The sequence below is a fragment of the Pan troglodytes genome, chromosome 3, assembly GCF_028858775.2.
Source record: "Pan troglodytes isolate AG18354 chromosome 3, NHGRI_mPanTro3-v2.0_pri, whole genome shotgun sequence".
NCBI classification, from domain to species: domain Eukaryota; kingdom Metazoa; phylum Chordata; class Mammalia; order Primates; family Hominidae; genus Pan; species Pan troglodytes.
Genome location: NC_072401.2, coordinates 101,653,795 through 101,672,693, shown reverse-complemented (window position 1 = coordinate 101,672,693; position 18,899 = coordinate 101,653,795). Strand labels below are relative to the sequence as shown.

The 18,899-nt window shown below is 35.9% G+C and overlaps 1 long non-coding RNA gene across 1 annotated transcript in view; it reads right to left on the bottom strand.

Annotated features, from left to right (window-relative positions):
• LOC134809901 (uncharacterized) overlaps nt 1-18,899 on the bottom strand; it is a 357,341-nt gene that overhangs the window by 337,527 nt on the left and 915 nt on the right. The gene's annotated exons all lie outside the window — the stretch shown is intronic.

Genomic DNA, 18,899 nt, shown 5'->3' with positions numbered 1-18,899 from the left:
AATTAGTTATAAATGTAATAAAAATTTTGCATTTCCATTGTAAGTTTTAATTGTGAATTAATTGGATTTGTGAAACTGCTACCTCTGGTTCTGCTCACACAAAAATCTTGATTCAAATTGCCAGCTAATTCCATCAGAAACAATGGTTCTTTATACTGAGTCTTTGTGGATATGACCTAAAGATTTCCAGAAAAGTGTAAATCCATACCCTGCGCAAAGAACCATACACAATTTATGGTACAGTTACCTTAGGTATAAATCTACATGAACATCTACAAAGGATGCAAATTCAGAGTCTCACCCTTCTGTTTTCTCCTCCAAAAATGTCAAGGAAAACCCTTAGTTCTAGCTCTTGGGCTTGTCTCCATTCTGGTCTGGTCTTATTCTTCACATGTCGTCCAAGTTTCCCCTAAGCATGCCCCAGGTTTTCTTGTCTTGTTTTGGTGTTGTTTGGGGTGTTGCTTCCTTTTACCCAGGCCCTTCGTTATTGTCTCTGCTAACATACTTGCTCTAAGTCCCCTTAGGAGCATTCTACTTAATGAATTTCTACTGAAATTGACTGCCTCAAATATGCACTGCCACATTCTGCCTGCCTGCTTTATTATCCAGAGGTTGGCTTGTCGTTTGCCTAAACCTGAAGTTCTTTTCTAGCAATAATGCTTTTTATCCTTTACATGAATAAATTGGGCATGAGAAACACCCTCGAGGGTTACTGAAAAGACTCTCCTCAGAGTTCAGCACAGGACGCTGTGAGAATTCCTATGCAACATCGTTAAGCACCCCATACCCAACAGTGTGCAAGTTTTACCATGGAAATGGCAGGTATCGTAGACATTGCAACTTTCCTAGCACATTTCCTCCTGGATTTACGCTTACAAATACATTTTTGACAGCAGTAGTTTTTGCATTTATTACATATTGCTTTGGATAAATTGCTTAGATATTTACTAGTTTTTATTATTATTATCCTTCTGAATGTCTTAAACTTTGGTAGCTACATGAATACATTGCATTTGGTGAGTCAAATTATAGTTTAGAATTTAAGAAGTTATATCTAATGAAATTGTAAGAAAATTTTGCTTTGGGACATTTGACTAATAAAGATTTTTATTCTTCTGTGAAATCTAATGATAATTTCCTTCTAATGCAATAAAATTTTCATTTAAAAAGGGCTGTATATTTTCTGTTATGTTCTTACATAAAGACTTTTTCAATACAAAGAATTAAATGCAGAATAAAGCAGTATTTTATTTCTATGAGATGGGCACTGAAACCAATACACAACACATTCAGAGATCAAAGCTAACTGTCCCATATTCTTGTCTCATATCTTGGGTGTAGCTTCCTTTTATCGGGGCCCCTACTGGCAAGCCTCTGACCAGGTTAGCTAGACATTGAGAAGAAGAGTCCAGAACTTCCACCTCCATGCCTCCATTCCAGATTACCTATGGAATCTGAAATGAAAGAGATGCAAACAGAGAAAATGTACTTTGCTAATGTGAGTGCATATTCCCTAAGATATTATACTCATGCACTCAATTAAAAATAATCAGTCTCCTAATTGGTCCAGGTGTTGAACTGTGCTCTCTACAATACACAATGACACAGTCTCCACCTTCCAGGAGCTCACAGGCTTGAAACGAAAATAAGATGTGCACAAGTTATCCCAACAATAAGGGAGAGAGAATGGATGCAACAGAAACAGTACCCACAATAATGCCAGAGAAGTTTGAAGGAAGAAAGTGACATCCAGCTTAATGTTTGGCAAAGAGTTCAAATAGAAAATGGCTTTTGAGTTGAACTTTGAAGAATGTGCCCTATTTTCCCATGGTAGACATGAGAATTGTAGCTTTTACAGGTGGAGAGTAAAATAAAAAATGTAGTGGGAAGTCTATTCACGGTGTACAGGCAAAAATCAGAAACAGGGACAGGAAAGCACTGGGAAATGGGGCAGTAGAAGGAAGGAACAGAGAATGTTGCATACAAGGGGAAGGACAGGAGTTACTTGGTCTTCAGTCCCAGTCCTGCTCTAGACAACCAAGGCTCTGTCAGGAAATCAGAACCATTTTCCAAAGCTGCAAAACTAAGGAAGATATGTTTGTTCAACAAACAATAAAGTGGGCTACTTAAGAACATAATCCCCTAGAACAGGAAAAGCTGGCTGTGTTAGGGTGCATCGCCTTTCTGCTGTATTGGTTCAAGTTGGCTGATTTAAGAATCTGTGCCTCATTAAGAGTAAAAATGTAAGCAAGATCAAACAAAATTTACATAAGATGTTTTATTCAGCTGAATTCTCCCTGAAATTCAAATTGGCTGAATAAAAACAAAGATGCTGAAAGACTAACAAAGTCAAAATTTTATATGATCTGTGTATATGCGGGCTGAAATTTTACAGTAAAGCTGTTAGCTAGAATAAAGAGCCATTGGCTTACATTCTTTCAAAGCTATCCCGTCATCAAGAACAGAGATAATCTGTGACCAATAAGATTTCCAAAATAATTATTCCAAGAAATCTAGAGATTTGCATGTGTTGTCATTTAGAAGTAAGCTTGTGATTAATGTGAAAGCAAAGAAAATTCTCTTGTCAAAAAAAAGATATAGGTAGTGTTTAATTTATCAAGATTGCATACAACACTACCATGCTATTTTATGACTCTGAAAACACAATTTTCATAGAGACAATTGAGGGAATTAGATGTGCAATTTCAAACTATCCATTGAACACTGCGAATCACTATTATTTTATGGTTGTTACTCACTAGCAAGTTATTTTCTGTGCCCTTTTAATTTGAGGAACAATCTAAACAACATCACAGTCCTAGAATCATTACTATGTAATGTCAGTTAAGAGGCTTTTAATGGAAGGCACTTCCTAATGGAACCATCTATATGAGAGAAAATAATCACATAGAGCCCTGGTCCAATAAGACCTTGGCATTCAAAAGAAAAGGACAGAATCAAAGACACTGAAGAGGAGAAAGGGACATTATAATGTAGCTAGATGTCTCAAGGGGGTATTTTCGTCATTGTTTTGTGCTATATGACTTAACGTTGGCTTGCACCATCCACTTTTCTCCATAAATCTAATCAAAATGGCAGCTTAGAAAAAGTAACAAAGCCCTGAGGTCTTCCCTGATATCCTGGCTGATACTGTGTACCACCTGCTCCACTGTCACTGCCTTACCTTCTTTTTCTTCTTTTTTAATTTTTACAAAGTTCTTCACCCCTTCTAACATATCATATCCTTTACTTAGCTATTATGTTTATTGTTTATTGTCTGTCTTCCTCGACAAAATATAAGATGCGCAAAAAATCTTTGTTTTGTTCACTGACGTTCTGATGTACGTGAAGAATCTACAGCAGTGCCCTGTACACATTAGGCCCTCAGTAAATATTTGTTGAAAAAAATAACTAAATCCAGTACTTAAAGGAGTGCACTCTTGAGAATTAGTTTTCTACTGGTGAGGTTGGTAAAAGACTCTAAATGGAATTGCTGAAGTTATAACATAGGAAGACTAAAGAGATTTAATATGCCAAGAAAAAAAAGTGTATGCACTCAGGCTTACATATCAAGTCTCAGATAAGGAATGGGTGAGGGGGAACAAAACTCATGTAAATCTTCAGCTATGCCCACAAGTTCTAGGAGGGAATGTAAGTAGAGTACATTACCAGAAAGAAAATAATCTACTATATGCTGGTTGTATACACACATGAACACATGAAGGCTGCTTAAAATATTATTTTCCCTGTTGAATCCCTGTTCAGGTGGTTTAAAGCAGATTTCTCAATGACACAACGATTGGCAATTTGGGTTAGATAGATGTCTGTTGTGGGGGCTATCCTGAACCTTGAAGGATGATTAGCAGCATTCCTAGCCCTGCTCACTAGACACCAGTATCACCTACCTCCCACACAAGCTGTGGCAACCAAGTATAACTTCAGAAATGACCAAATGTCACTCTTTGCTAGTGGAGGGGAGGCATTGTTGAAAAGCACTACTTTCGAGTCTGTCTGGGTTAAGTATCTTGCAGTCTTTCTTTCTCTGGCCTCCCTTCCTCTTCTTTCCTTCTTCCCAATATTATGTCTATATTTTTAACCCGTTTACCTTTCCCCCAAATTCCTGGCTTCACCCTGGAGGCTTTTCAAGTTCACAATCGTCACTATTCCTCTCTTTGTTCTGAAAAGCTGGTGCATGATTTTTACTGGCCATCTCAAGAGGTAAGTTTAGGTCAGTCAGATTCTTTATAACAAATTATTACCAAAAACAAATAGAAAGAAAAGAAAACAAGTTCATCTTACTGACACCAATCACCTTTCATAGTATAATTTCTGAGCACTATTAGACAAAATTTCTGGCTTGATACCTGCACCCTGGGGATAGAAGGAAAGAAGAGAAGAAAGAAACAGGGAATCATCTTTGCTTCACCCCATCCCTTGTACCCAGTTATCTCAGAAGTGGGGAAATGGAGTTCCTAGGCAATTAGCACCCAAGAACTGTATACTACATTCAATAAGAAATTTGAATGAGCATGACTTTCACTTCTGACAGCTCCAAGAAAGAGACTAAAACCTACATCCTCAGCTCATGATAGGGAATTGAGATGCTGCATCTTATTTGTTCTGATGTTTTTTTCCAATTCATTCTTAAGCATCAAAAACCCTTGTCAGAGTCTAACAGAAGCAAAGAAAGGTAGAGAAAGGTGTTAAAAAATAGTACAACATTCAATCTCGATTCTTGCCTAAAAGAATTTTTTAAAATGCTGTTTCAGCCTTTAGTTTTGCAAGTCACATTTCATGACAACACTGTCTAGAAAAATGTACTGTGTGCCCAAGTCACCAATACAAAATCAAAACACCCACTATAAATGTGATGGTGAATCAAATTCCACCAGGGAGAAATAAACTCCTAAGGAATAAGCTTGAGATTTTCTGGGAAGCACTGATTCTTTCAGGGCATTATAGGAATCATTTGATGTGCAAAAATTTAGGAGCTTTCTGAACACACAGCTAAACAGGTGCATACCCACACCACAATTAAATTGGGAGCTCATTTTCTTGAATTAACAGCAGGGATACAAAGGTGGAGACAGAAGGTTGATCTAAATTGGACACTGTTTCCCTCATGCTTTTGTACCTTCCCAGAATTTTTTTTCTTGTACCTTCCCAGAATTTTTTTCTCCCCTTACAACCAGTTTTCTTATACTTCTAGACTATTTCCTTGCATTTTTTTGGCTTTGAATACCCTATACGTGAAAAGCTACCCATCTTCCTTAAGGCACACTCTCCAAAAGACCAGATGAAATTACTTTCAACTGTTATCAGCCCTGAGAATGTTTCGCTTAACTTCTACTATACCTTGCATTGTCAGACTAAGGTGGCCTAGAAAAAAGAAGGTAGAGAAAACAATATGGGGAAAAGAGAGAAATCAAAAGTAATTTGGCACCAGCATTTTCAGAGCATCCATTGAGTATTATGGAGTGAAAAAGGAGCATGTTTATTTATGGGGAAAATAAGACAAACAATCTAGACACAGTAGCTTTCTCTTTAAATAAATAAATTCATGCTAAACATAAATATTCTAAAATTACTTTCTTAAAGTCTGGGGAAATGTCAAGTTGAAAAAATTTTAAGTAAGGTAATCACACATTTTCTTACAGGAAGGTGAATTTTGGGTTAGATTTAAAAGGAAACTGGAATAGTATGTTTCAAAATAGCTAGAATAGAATAATTATAATGTTCCTACCACAAATAACAGATAAATGTTTCAGGTGGTGGATATCCCAATTACCCTGACTTGATCATTATAAATTGTATACATGCATCAAAATATCACATGTACCCCCACAAAATAGGTACAACTATGTACAACTATGATTTACCAATTAAAAATACAATAAATAAATAAATAATTTTAAAAAGCAAATTAGAGATCTAGTGGATAGATGGAATGGGGAAGAATAGTGTTAAAACAATTATCTTTATAACTGGAAATATGTCTCAATGTTTGTAATAAATATTTAAAGCTATTAATCTTTATTTAAATAAAATGTATCCTATCAATCATATTAAAACAGAGTTCTGGTTCCCTTTCTGTCAATAAACATCTCCGTGACCTTAATAAAGACTTCCCTCGTCCCTGAATCCCTGTTTCTTAGCTGGTAAGTAAAACAATTAGATTAGCTTTTATCTTAAAGTCTACTGAAATTGATGAAAAAAATTTGCATAGTCTCTGGGACTCTTAGTCCTAAAGACTTACCTGGAATACATGCAAAAGCATTATTTATTTTACATTATTCTTTATGTTGAAAACTCCCCAAATGCTTAAATTATAATTGCTCAAAAATACCTTGAAGAAAAATGGAAACATAACCACGAAATGAGTTCTAGGTATTTGAGGAGCAGGCATTTACTTAAAGAATGTGAAACAAATGCCCTATAAAGGCCCTCCCCATTTGTTTGTTGAAATGTTTTAATTTTCTACCTTTTTAACTAGGCTGACATTATATTATGCAAGAGAGATAAAAATATAAGCAATCTAATGTGTTAACAAAAATTATAGTATATCTGATGTGCACTACCTGTTGTTTCCTAAAAATAAGAGCATTGAGGGATTGGAGCTAAGCTGGGCGGTTTCGAAAGGGGAACTGAAGTAAATGGGAAAGGCTTGGAGCATGAGGCACTGTAAAGGTGTGCAAACTTTTCCAACAATGAAGAAGCTGGGACTCCCAGGCTAAGTACATCAGAAAGCCCAAAGATGCTGAGGTAGCCAGGGTGGGAATGAGCGAAAGGCGCTGTGAAGACAAACCAACTCAAACTGCATTTTTCCTTTGCTGTCACACCACAACATCCACAATCAACACAGAAAATTTCCATGACCAAACATGTGTGAGGTCTTCCACACACACCAAACAAGCAATCAGTTATGCAGCGGCTGCCAGCTAGGTGCCCTCTAATTCAATTCCTACACTATCTACCTGGAGACACCACCAGATGCCACAGGTTGAGGGCTCAGTCCCACAAGATCAGCTCCCCCACCCTCTTGCCTTTAGAAACCAGTCTCAAGTCCGGGTCTCTTGAACTTCTGACCAACTGGCTTCAAGTTGGGGCTCCTAAGGCTCCCTCTTTGATCTTGATTAATTTGCCAGAGCAGCTCACAGAACTCAAACACTTACATACATTTACTGGTTGCAAGAAAGGATTTTTCAAAGGAAACCAAGGAAGAGATGCATAGGACAAGGTATGGGGAAAGGGGCGTGGAGCTTCTATGCCCTCCCTGGGTGCAGCTCCTTCCAGGAACCTCCATGTGTTCAACTCTCTGGAGGCTCTCTGATCCCTCCCTTCTGAGTTTTTATGCCATTCCATAGGCATGATTGATTAAACCATTGGCCATTGGCTGTCTCCAGTAGATAGTATGGAAACTGAATTGGAGGGCACCTAGCTGATGACTGCTGTAGAATTCATATGTGGGGGGAAAACCCACACATTGGTCACAGAAGCCTTCTGTGTTGATTGTGATTATTGTGGTGTGAGAGCAGAGGAAAAATGCAGTTTGAGTTGTTTTTACCTCACAGCACTTCAGCCTCTCTGTCCTCCCCAGAAGTCAGGGGTGGGGCTGAAAGTCCCAACCCTCTAATCCATCCTTTGTCTTTCTGGTGACCAACCCCCTTCCTAAAGCTACCTAAGGGCATCCAGCCATCAGTTAATCATTAACATACACAAACACCATCACTCTGGAGGACCTAAGCATTTTAGAATTTGCATGCCAGGAAACAAGAGTCAAAAGCCAAATACATATTTTACAATGTCACAAGACCCCAGGTTGCATAGAGAAGAAGTGTAAAGGATCACGAAAGGTAAAGTTCACCTACTTTATGGTTTTACCAAGGGCTCTCCCTGTTTAGATACAAAATATTTGTTGAAGAATGTTGCCATATGCAGAGACTCACGAGGTGTCTTAATCCCAAAGTGAACAAATACTCACCAATAGTGTTGGCAAACTCTCCTGTATCTCATGGACTTCAGCGGACCTGTAAGGAGACCAACTGTGCTGTGTCAGATCAAGGCTTTCCTATTGTAAGAGGAGACAAAGTCCCAGGGGACTGACCCACTTTTACCAAGCCGACTTCTAGAAAAACTCAAATTCTCAGATGCTGGAATTCTTCCAGAAATGAAGCAATTTGGTAACTTGGTGGCTGAGTCAACTAGTCCTGTTAGATGGTCAACATCGTTGTTTTTTTTTTTAATATTTTTAAGTGGCAACTCTAGTGTATGAGAGAATGAATGTGACAGCTCAATTTGTAGAAAGCTGCCTTGACTCTCTTGGCTCCTTCATAAACCCTGTAACTAAATGAAAGTTTAACAAAACAAGGGAAGCTACCTTTCTTTTTTCCATATTTACCCTTCCCCCTCACCTCACTCATAATTTTACAGGTTCCTTTATCAACATTTAAGGTGGTTGATCATAAAGTGGAAATGTAGAAGATTTTCTTTAACCCTGAATTAGCAAACCAAAAATTAGAATTTGTTACATTCCTAGAACTAAGGTCAGGGTTCCCAAGCAGGTACTCAAGCAAACACAAAGACAAAACTTCCATTTCATTTCAGAAAAGCCTCCATAATCCCATGAGTTAATTCCCATAATAGATCACCTCATCTATCTATCTATCTATCTCTCTATCTATCTATCTATCTATCTATCTATCTATCTCTCTGTCTCCTGTTGGTTCAGTTTTTCTGGAGAATCCTAATACATATACTCTTTTTCCTGGCTCTTTGAGTATAATATGATTGGCTAGGGTTAAGAACATAGCCTCCTGTACCCACTAGCTCATTCCTGATTTAATGAGTCCCCTCCAATCCCTCAGAACACCGCACTTTTTGTCAATTATCATTTGCATTAATATGCTTGAAAAATGTCACTTTCATGCATAAAACACCTCCATACTAAAAATAACTCCCCTTCCTCTCCCACTCAAAAAGAGAATTCTAATATAATGGTTACATATAGGGAAAATTTTGAACCTGAACTTACTTTGTAAATTACATTTAAACATTCACAAAACGTAATACCTTATTTTTTATAACAGATTATTTGTGAGGTACTCTTACAACAAAAAAGAACAGTCCATTGTATCCTATCTAACCCAAAGATTAAAATAAAATAAATATACTTCAGCAAAAATAACTATAGACAATGAACGCTATTTGTCAGGAAGATAGAAATTCCTATAAGGAAGTTTTTCTGATTATTTTACTTAAAGGTATAAAAACTTCTCAACCAAAATCGGTTTCTACTAGAATATAGTCTGTCACGTTTAAGTCATGGCAGCTGAGCCAGGACTATATTCTACACTACATCAAGTAAGATAAAGGAGCTCCAGAAATACTTTAAAGCAGGAATTTAAAGTGTAATTAGGATGGCTAACATTTAAGTGATATTCAAGTTGCTCCTTTATGAGGCTTGCAAGGCCTTTTGGAATCTGACTTCTATATCCTCCCTTTCCAATCTCATTCCTCATCATTTCCCCACTTCCCTCCTCTAACAACCTCCATCCATCCACATTATGCACTTCAGCTATTCTGAACTTCTCTCCTGAAACCAGCCACTCATAGAGCAACACTTTTCAAATCCTGGCTCTACTTGAGTAACCTGAGGCAAGTTTCTAAACTCTCTGTGACCCAGTTTCCTCATCCTCATTTCTAAATTTATAACAGTAACACCCAAGTCATAGGGTCACTGTAAAGATCAAATGAGATTATGACTACTCATATGAAATTCTTATCATAGTACCTCATGTAGTAAATGCCCCCAAATACTGGTTGTTGTTAACAGTATTGATTCTTCTGTGCATAACATTTATTCCACTCCTCACCTCCTCTCACATACTTAGTTCCTATGCATCTTTCAAACACCAGCTTAAATAGGAAAGCTTCCCCAAATAACCGCTTCTTACCTAGGTGAATATTCCTCCTATTTGTATGACTGTAATCCCTGCACATCCCATATCAAAGAACTTAACATCACTTGCCGTTATCTCCTGTATGTTGTTCCTATTCTCCCACTGAACTTCAAGCTCTGTGAAGTACTTCATTTATTCGGCTCCCCATTTAATCTCCGTCCTCTGTCATAGCACTTGCTACATATTACGCCTTCTGTGTTTGTTGAAAGAATGAATGAATGAAACTCAACTGGCAAGGGAAAGTCACTTTGGCTTTAATTTAGATTTTGGGTTTTTTGCTTTATTTTTAATATAGTCATGGTCTCTTCTGTGAAAATAGAAAAATCTAAACAAATTAAATTTAACAGACTTTAATTAAGCAAAGAACAATGCAGGAATGGGGCAGCCCCTGATCCAGAATAGGTTCAGAGATACTCCAGCACTAAGTGGTTGAAGAATATTTATGAAAAGAAAAAGGAAAATGTGCAGAAATGGAAGTGGAGTACAAAAACAGCTGGATTGTTTACAGCTTGGCATTTGCCTTACTTAAACATGGTTTTAACAGTTGTCTGCCTTGGATTGGCTGAAACCCAGTGATTGGTACAAGAGTAGGTTACCGCCTGTTTACACGTCTAATTAAGTTACAGTTCACTATGTACAGAGAAGCCTTTAGGCTGAACTTAAAATTGTAAAGAGACAGCTGTAGGCTCGACTTCATGTAACACTTCTATAGCACATTCAATTAGCTAACCATAGGCGTCATTTCTCTTCTACCCTCCAAAACTACTGATGCTACTGGAAAAGAGAACTTCCAGCAGTTGTTTAACTGGGAATAAGTTGAAAAATTATTTGAAATGGAAGCCACTAGAATGAATTGTAAACACTTCCTTAATCTTTTTCCTTTGTATGCCTCAGCAGATAAGGCTGCTTCTGTGCCCCAAAATTGGGACCACATGCTCCGTAGTTTCCTGCTCTGACCAATTGCTATTTGTGTTACCAAAGCATATTTTGTAGATTTTATTTGAAAAAAGAAAGTTAGAAAATACTCAAAGTATTGTATAACATGAATTCTTCATTTAAATTTATCATATTTGATCTTTGAAAGCTAAATAATTAAAATCCCATTTCTACTAAATTATTCTTTTTTTTTCATGCAAAGGCTAAATGCGAGATCTAACATTTCACAAAATTTTGGGTCTTTTTTTCAAGACACATGACAAAATATAAAAGCATTTTTATCAGGATTAAAGTAATTTATGGAAACTGTAGCTCCACATTATAATTCACTATGTAAGCAATGATCTAGTTCTATTACAATATTATGTTTTTTAGTACCCATTATGATTGTGTGTTAAGTGCTTTCCTTGCCACAATAGTAAAGTTACACACATACATAGTAAGCAATTATAGGTATAATACTCACCACTGTAATGATAAATAATAAATAATGACATTTGCTAAACTCTAGAGATTTATTTATCTATTCAGCCAATAATTATTAAGTATCAGACACTGCGCAAAGAATGAGCATATCATGGTGAACAACAGAGAAATGGGCCTGGACTCCTGGAACAAGATGAAAACGTTACAGAAATAAGCCTAAAATATATGTATATACTTATAAGTTATAATAAAATGTACAAAGAAAAAAGACACTAAAAGCCAGAAGGAATCTAATTTAGATTGGAATGTTAGGAAAGTCTTTCCAAGGATATGGTATTTAAAATTAAACTGAAAAGCATGAACACCAATTCTACGCAAACTCTCTCAGAAAATATAAGAAGAGGAAACACTGTATAAAAATCTTCAATAAGACCAGCACTGTACTGACACCCAAGCCAGACAAAGATAGAACAAGAAAGGAAGAAAGGAGAGAAAACTCCTAATAATATTCCTCAAGAAACAGGAGGAATATTATTGAAATTGAAGTGAAAGTCCTCAACAAAATATGAGCAAGTGGATTCAGGAATAAAAAGAAGACAACATACCATGACTAAATATGTCAGTAAATGTAAATCTGGTTGAACATTTTTAAATCAATAGATATAATTCACCACATCAATAAATTAAAGTAGAAAACCATATAATCATCTCACAAGATGCAGAGAAAATATTTCACAAAGTTTAACATCCACTCATGATAAAACCTCTCAGCAAAGAGGGATTGTGGAGCACTTCCTCAACTTGAAAGTGAGCATCTCAAAAATACTTCCAGCTAACTTCATAGTCAGTGAGGAAAGACTGAATGCTTTCCCTCTCAGAGTATGAACAAGGCAAGAATGTCCTCTCTTACTACTCATATTCAACACTGTACTTGAGGTCCTTGTCAGTGCAATAAAAGCAAAAAAAAAAAAAAAAAAAAAGCATCCAGATTGGAATGAATGGAATAAAACTAAAACTGTCCTTATTTTAATTAATTAATTTATTTATTTATTTAGAGACATAGTCTCGCTCTGTCGCCCAGGCTGGAGTGCACTGGCGCGATCTCGGCTCACTGCAAGCTCCACCTCCCAGGTTCACGCCATTCTCCTGCCTCAGCCTCCCGAGTAGCTGGGATTACAGGCGCCCGCCACCACGCCCGGCTAATTTTTTGTATTTTTAGTAGAGACGGGGTTTCACCGTGTTAGCCAGGATGGTCTCGATCTCCTGACCTCGTGATCTGCCCACCTCGGCCTCCCAAAGTGCTGGGATTACAGGCGTGAGCCACCGCACCCAGCCAAACTGTCCTTATTTTTAGAGAACGTGATTGCTTGTGGAGAAAATCTCAAAGAACTTACCAAAACTTAGTAGAACTAATAAGTGATATTAGCAAGAATGAAAAAAACAAGGTCAAGTTTATTTTGTATATTGTAGTTCTGCATTTCTAGATAGTATTTCTGTATTTCTATTTTTTCCATATGCTAGCAATAAACAGTTAGAAATTGTAATTTTAAAATAGCATCAAAAACATAAAATGCTTAGCTATAAATCTAACAAAATATATGCAGGTTCTGTGCTGAAAACTGTAAACCTCTAATAAAAGAAATCGAAGAAGATCTGAATAGAGAGCTACATCATGTCTATTGTTGGAAAACTCAATAGAATTAAGATGCAAATTTCCCCCAAAGTAATCTGGTTGCAAAGCAATTCCATTCAAATTCAAGTAGACATTTTCTTTTGAAATCTACAAACTGATTCTAAATATATATGAAAATGCATAAGAATAAAAAAGTCAAAATACTTCTGAATGAGAACAAATTTAGAAGACTCACACTATCTGATTTCAGGATGTATTATAACAGTGTAATAGGGGTGAAAAGACAGACATGTAGATTCATGGTATAGAATAAATACTAGAAATAGAGTAACTATACATGAGCAATTGATTTTTCACAAAAATGCAAAGGCAATTCAATAGAGAAAGCATTGGTTTTTAACAAATGGTGCTGGAACAACTGGAAATCTATATGTAAAAAAAGTTCTAATTCATACCTTGTATCATACACAAAAAGTAACTAAAATAGATCATACTCATAAATGTAAAACTATAAAACACATATAAGAAAATCTACAACAAAAATCTTTGTGACCTTGACTTAGACAAAAATTTCTTGGACATGACACCAAAAATATGACCCATAAAATTATAATAAATTAGACATTATCATAATTTTAAATTTTTCTCCAAAAGATGCTGTTAGAATAAAAACACAAACCACAGACAGAGAAAACATTTGCAAAACACATATCTAATAAAGGGCTTACATCCAGAACACATAAAGCCCTCTCAAGCTCAATAATAGGGAAACAAATAATTCCATAAAAATACATAGGCAACAGATTTGAGTATATAGTTCACCAAAGAAGATATAAGGGTGGCAAATAAGCTTATAAAATCCGATGTTGAACAACAGGGGTTATAGGAGAAATTAAAATTAAAACCACAATGAGCTACTGTTACATTCTATTAAAAGGGCCTAAATTAAAAAAAAAAAAATTAAAAGATGACAGCATCAAGTTCTGGCCAGGATATGAAGCACCTGGAACACTCATACATTGCTGGTGGAAGACAAAATGGAACAGCCATTTTGAAAATCATTTTAGCAGTTTCTTATGAAATTATTATTATTATTTTGAGATAGGATCTTGCTCTGTCACACAGGCTACAGTACAGTGGCGCCATCACAGCTCATCGCAGCCTTGACCTCCTGGGCTTGATCTTCTTCCCTCCTCAGCCTCTGGAGTAGCTGGGACTACAGGCACATGCCACCACACCTAGCTAAATTTCTTATAAAATTAAACACACTTTACCATAAGACTCAGCATTTCACTTTTAGGTATTTATTCTGGAGAAATGAACATGTTATGTTCATATACAAACTTGTAAGCAAATATATACATAATGAGATTATGTTTAATATCAAAAACTGGAAGCAACTCAAATGTCTTTCAACTGGTAAATGGATAAACAAATTGTGGTATAGCCGTGCAATGAAACTGTATTCAGAAATCAAAAAAAAAAAAAAAAAAAAAAAAACTACCAATACCCACAACAACCTGGATGAATTTCAAATGTATCACTCTTAGTGAAAGAAACCAGACTCAAAAATCTATATACTTGTTTAATGATATTTGTATGTCACTATGGAAGAGATCATTATTTGCCAAGGACTGGGAATGGGATGAGGGGTTAATTAGAAATACACGCAAAGTAATATTTTGTGGTGGTGGAACAGTTATAAATTTTAACTGTGGTGGTGGTTACATGACAGTGTGGTTCATTCAAAATTCATTGAATTCTATACTAAGAAAAATGAATTTTAGCATACTTAAATTATACCTCAATAAACTTGACCTGCAAAATTAATAGCTCCCACTTACTGAGTACTCTTCCCAAGAATTTTCCAATCCTCCTATATATACAAAGTACACTCTAGTCTCCTCTTTTTAAAATGAAGTGACAACGATCTTAAATAGTGTAGTCCTGCATTTCTTTCTTTCTCTCTTTTTTCTTTTTAAGACAGATTTTCACTCTGTTGACCAGGCTGGAATGCAGTGGCACAATCTCAGCTCACTGCAACCTCTGCCTCCCAGGTTCAAGTGATTCTCATGCCTCAGCCTCCCCAGTAGCTAGGATTAGAGGCACATGCCACCACGTCTGGCTAATTTTTTTGTATTTTTAGTAGAGACAGGGATTGACCATGTTGGCCAAGCTGGTCTCGAACTCCTGACCTCAAGTGATCCACCCGCCTCAGCCTCCCAAAGTGCTTGGATTACAGGCGTGAGCCACCGTGCCCAGCCCTTGTCCTGTATTTCTTAGTGTGAGCCTCATATTAAATTTTGAATATTCTAATAGCCACGTTTTTAAGTCACTGAAAGAATCAGGTGAAATTAATTTTATTGATATATTTTATTTAACCCAACATATAAAAAATCTTATTTCAACATGTAACCAATATAAAAATTATTAATGTGATATTTTACATTCTTCATGTTTGACTAAATCTTCAAAAATCTGGTGTGTATTTTCTACATCTCACTTTGGACTGGTCACATTTTAAAGTGCTCAATCACAAATGTATCTGTACCTGTCGGATTGGATGGAGCTGACTTAGAATGTTTCCCAAAGCTGCGTTTGAACTTCTGCTCTCCCTGCCCTACACTCTATAGTAACATCCACAAACATCTGATGAACGGAATTGCACCTAACTCAATATTCTACTGTGGGCTATAACAAAGTCATAATTCTACTGAGGTTAAAAAGAAGGAAATATTATTTAACTATCTGAAATTGAAATCAAATTACTGGCAACTTATAAGTTTTATATTAAAGAATATTATCTCTTTTTGACAAAAATTCTTTCCTCAACAGACAGCAAAAAGACTGACTTAAATGAACACCAATGTCCCCGCATAACAACAAAACAGCTGATTGATGACTTAGTGTAGTGTGGTTGAAAAAAAAACAATATTTTTGGTGCCTGAGCTGACCAACCGGTGAATTTATAATGGCCTTTGTAGATACAGTCTTAAGGCTTTCCCCAAAAGTAGAAATCAGGAAGAAAATGATACATTTCTAATTTTGCCTGAAAGTTATGATTAATGATTTACATTTATAGTTTCCCCTTTTAAAAATTATGATAATATCTCTTCTAGCTAGCATGAGAGAAATTACAACTCCTAACCAACAGGTTTCTAGAACATATTTAAACTGTATAAAAAGGTATAGCAGATGAATGAATGAATGTTGAAGAGAATAAAGAAACAAAAGTTCTCATACTTTATTGGTGGGTGCCCAAAACTATACAATTCCTATGAAGGATAATTTATCAATATCTATCAAAACTATATTTAGCATATTTATCCTTTAATGCAGAAATCTCTCCTCTAAAAATTTAATTTCATTTCTAAATCAGAGAACTGTTTATAGATAGACATTATAAAGACATAACTCTTGTAGGCAATTATGCAGGTGGAATCTAACAAGTGTAACAATAAAAATTACTTTTAAAATAATAATTCTTATGCTTTTATCTTCCTCTTAAACAATCCAGAGAAAGTGTTACAGAAGCAAGTCCAGAAAACTAAAAAATGAAATAAAATAATAAAGTTAGTAAAGGATTTACTTCAAATTTCTAAACTAACAGCCAATTTGTAAATTTCAAAATTGAAAACAGTTCCCTGATTTAGAAAATACAAAAATATTCCTGATTTATGGAGTTTTCATATTAACTATTTAAAAACAGAACACATGAAAACCATATATATATAGGTTTCATTGTAGGCAGCAATCTTTCAATAATGGATAAACTAAAAATGTGCTGTGTATGGAACTCGTGTTGACTGTAGACACTAAAAGCAGGGCTTCCAAGAATGCTGCCTTAAATTGAATAGAAAGAAAATGTTAAAATGTATTTTTCAGCAGTACAACTACAGCTATGCTGGTAGATAGATAGAGTATCAATCTTAGTCCACAGACTGAATTGTGCAATAAAGCAACATTACTGCTTCATGTTTGCTATTTAACTTAATTTCTGATATTTACCCTTCATTCAACTTAGGAATAGATGCTTTAATGTCACTCATTCTTTGCCCTTACCATCCTTATCCTCCTATCCCACAGATCCAATACACATGTCAAGGGTTTCAAATCCTGTGCAATGTTGAGGTTTCAGGAGAGGGGCAGGGATGGAGACTGTATTCTCTAGTCATTGATCACGCAAAGGTTACAGCTAAGATGTTCATCACCTGTGCCCTCAGCATCCCATCTGATCTGGCTATTTTCTTCTGCTCCATATGGCTCTTGGGGAAAAACAGGAATCTTCTCCAAATAGGAACTCTGTCCAGTCCTCCTAGACATAGCCATAAAGTAAGGCCCTGGTCTCTACTGCTTTGAAATCCATAGATAAATCTCTCCTCCAGCCTGGGTGAATCTCTTTTTAGTTTCTTACTACATCCAGGAAATTCTGTTGACACATCCTGTCCAAAGTCAGAGACCAAGTTAATATAAAAGCTGTATTTGGGGACAGGTCTCCTGATTCTCCAGCATGTGCACTCTTTATTATACATCATGTGCACACTAAAATCTACAACCATCAGAGAAGTCTATCACACCATTTGATGAATTATTTACTACAGTTGAATTTTGTGCATTTACAGAAACAAACTTATATAGCCATGAGTGTCTAGGATGACCACCTTTGACTTAGCTCTTAATATGTACCAGTTGCATTGCTAGAAACTTAACATGTATTGTATCATTGAATCTTCCATATTACAGATGAGGAGGCTGAAATTCAAAGGATTTCAGTTGATTTCACAATGTGCCCACTCATGACAAAACCAGAATTTGAAGGCAAGTTTGAGTTAGAGCCCAAAGTCAAACCATTAAGGTATTCTACTCTGTTACACATTCAGAGGTGAGGCCTGTTTTATAAGCCTCACAAGCTACCTGCAAAGGTAATTATGTGATGCTATAAATTAAGTACCATTTATGGCTCAATTTAGATATGATGCATCAATAATGTCACAAAACTGAATGTACTTCAGCATGCTTATAGCTAATATTGACATCCCCTGAAAGGCTTCTTCAGCAATTTACAATTTAGCTCTTCTACCACAATAGATAACATCTACAAAAATAGTTCCCAATTACCAGCACAATATTTCAAAAACTAAGTCAGTGTTTTAAAACATATTTTATGATACAATTACAGCAGAAGAAATGAATACATACATAACTTTATTTATCTTCTGTAGTAAATTTGGAAATAATAAGATATATCTTTCTGTGTTACTCTCTTCCTTCTAAATTTGTGGTTTCCAAATGCAACTTTCCATAGACCAATTACTTTAAATACATTTTATTATATAAGCCCCTTCCTTGTGTTATATTATAGGCTTCCATTCCATCAAGGTTGAATATAATTCAGGGTTTGATAATGTCTCAACTTTATTAAAACAGGACTTAATTTTTACATAATACAGTCTTCTCTGAAAACCAGACTGTTTTCACATAGCTGTGTGTGGTCTGTGAGCCAGGCCCAGGAGCTAAAAACCACACAGGATGGATTATTTTCATTACAGCCATTATATCTGACTTGAGCTATGGAGAATCAACAAACACTTACCAGCTGAGACTCTATCCACCTTGCATCAAGGCCTTGCACATAGTAGGTACTCAAGAAATATTTTTTCTTAATTGGCCAAGAAATAGCTTTGCAAGTGCTTAGATTGTCTTACGGTTTTGTTCATTCTCTTTAACTAAAATCTGTTTTAATTGCATACAATATGCATCACCTAAAAATCTTACAAAAAAGCAGATTCTGTTTCCAGTAGGGTGAGGCCTGAGATTTTGCATTTCTTACACTCTCCCAAGAGATGCCTATGCTTTTGGTCCATGATACACATGATGAGCAGCAAGGTTATAAATCTTATTTCAAAACACATTAGTGTTTATATCATTGTGCTCCTGGAGCACCC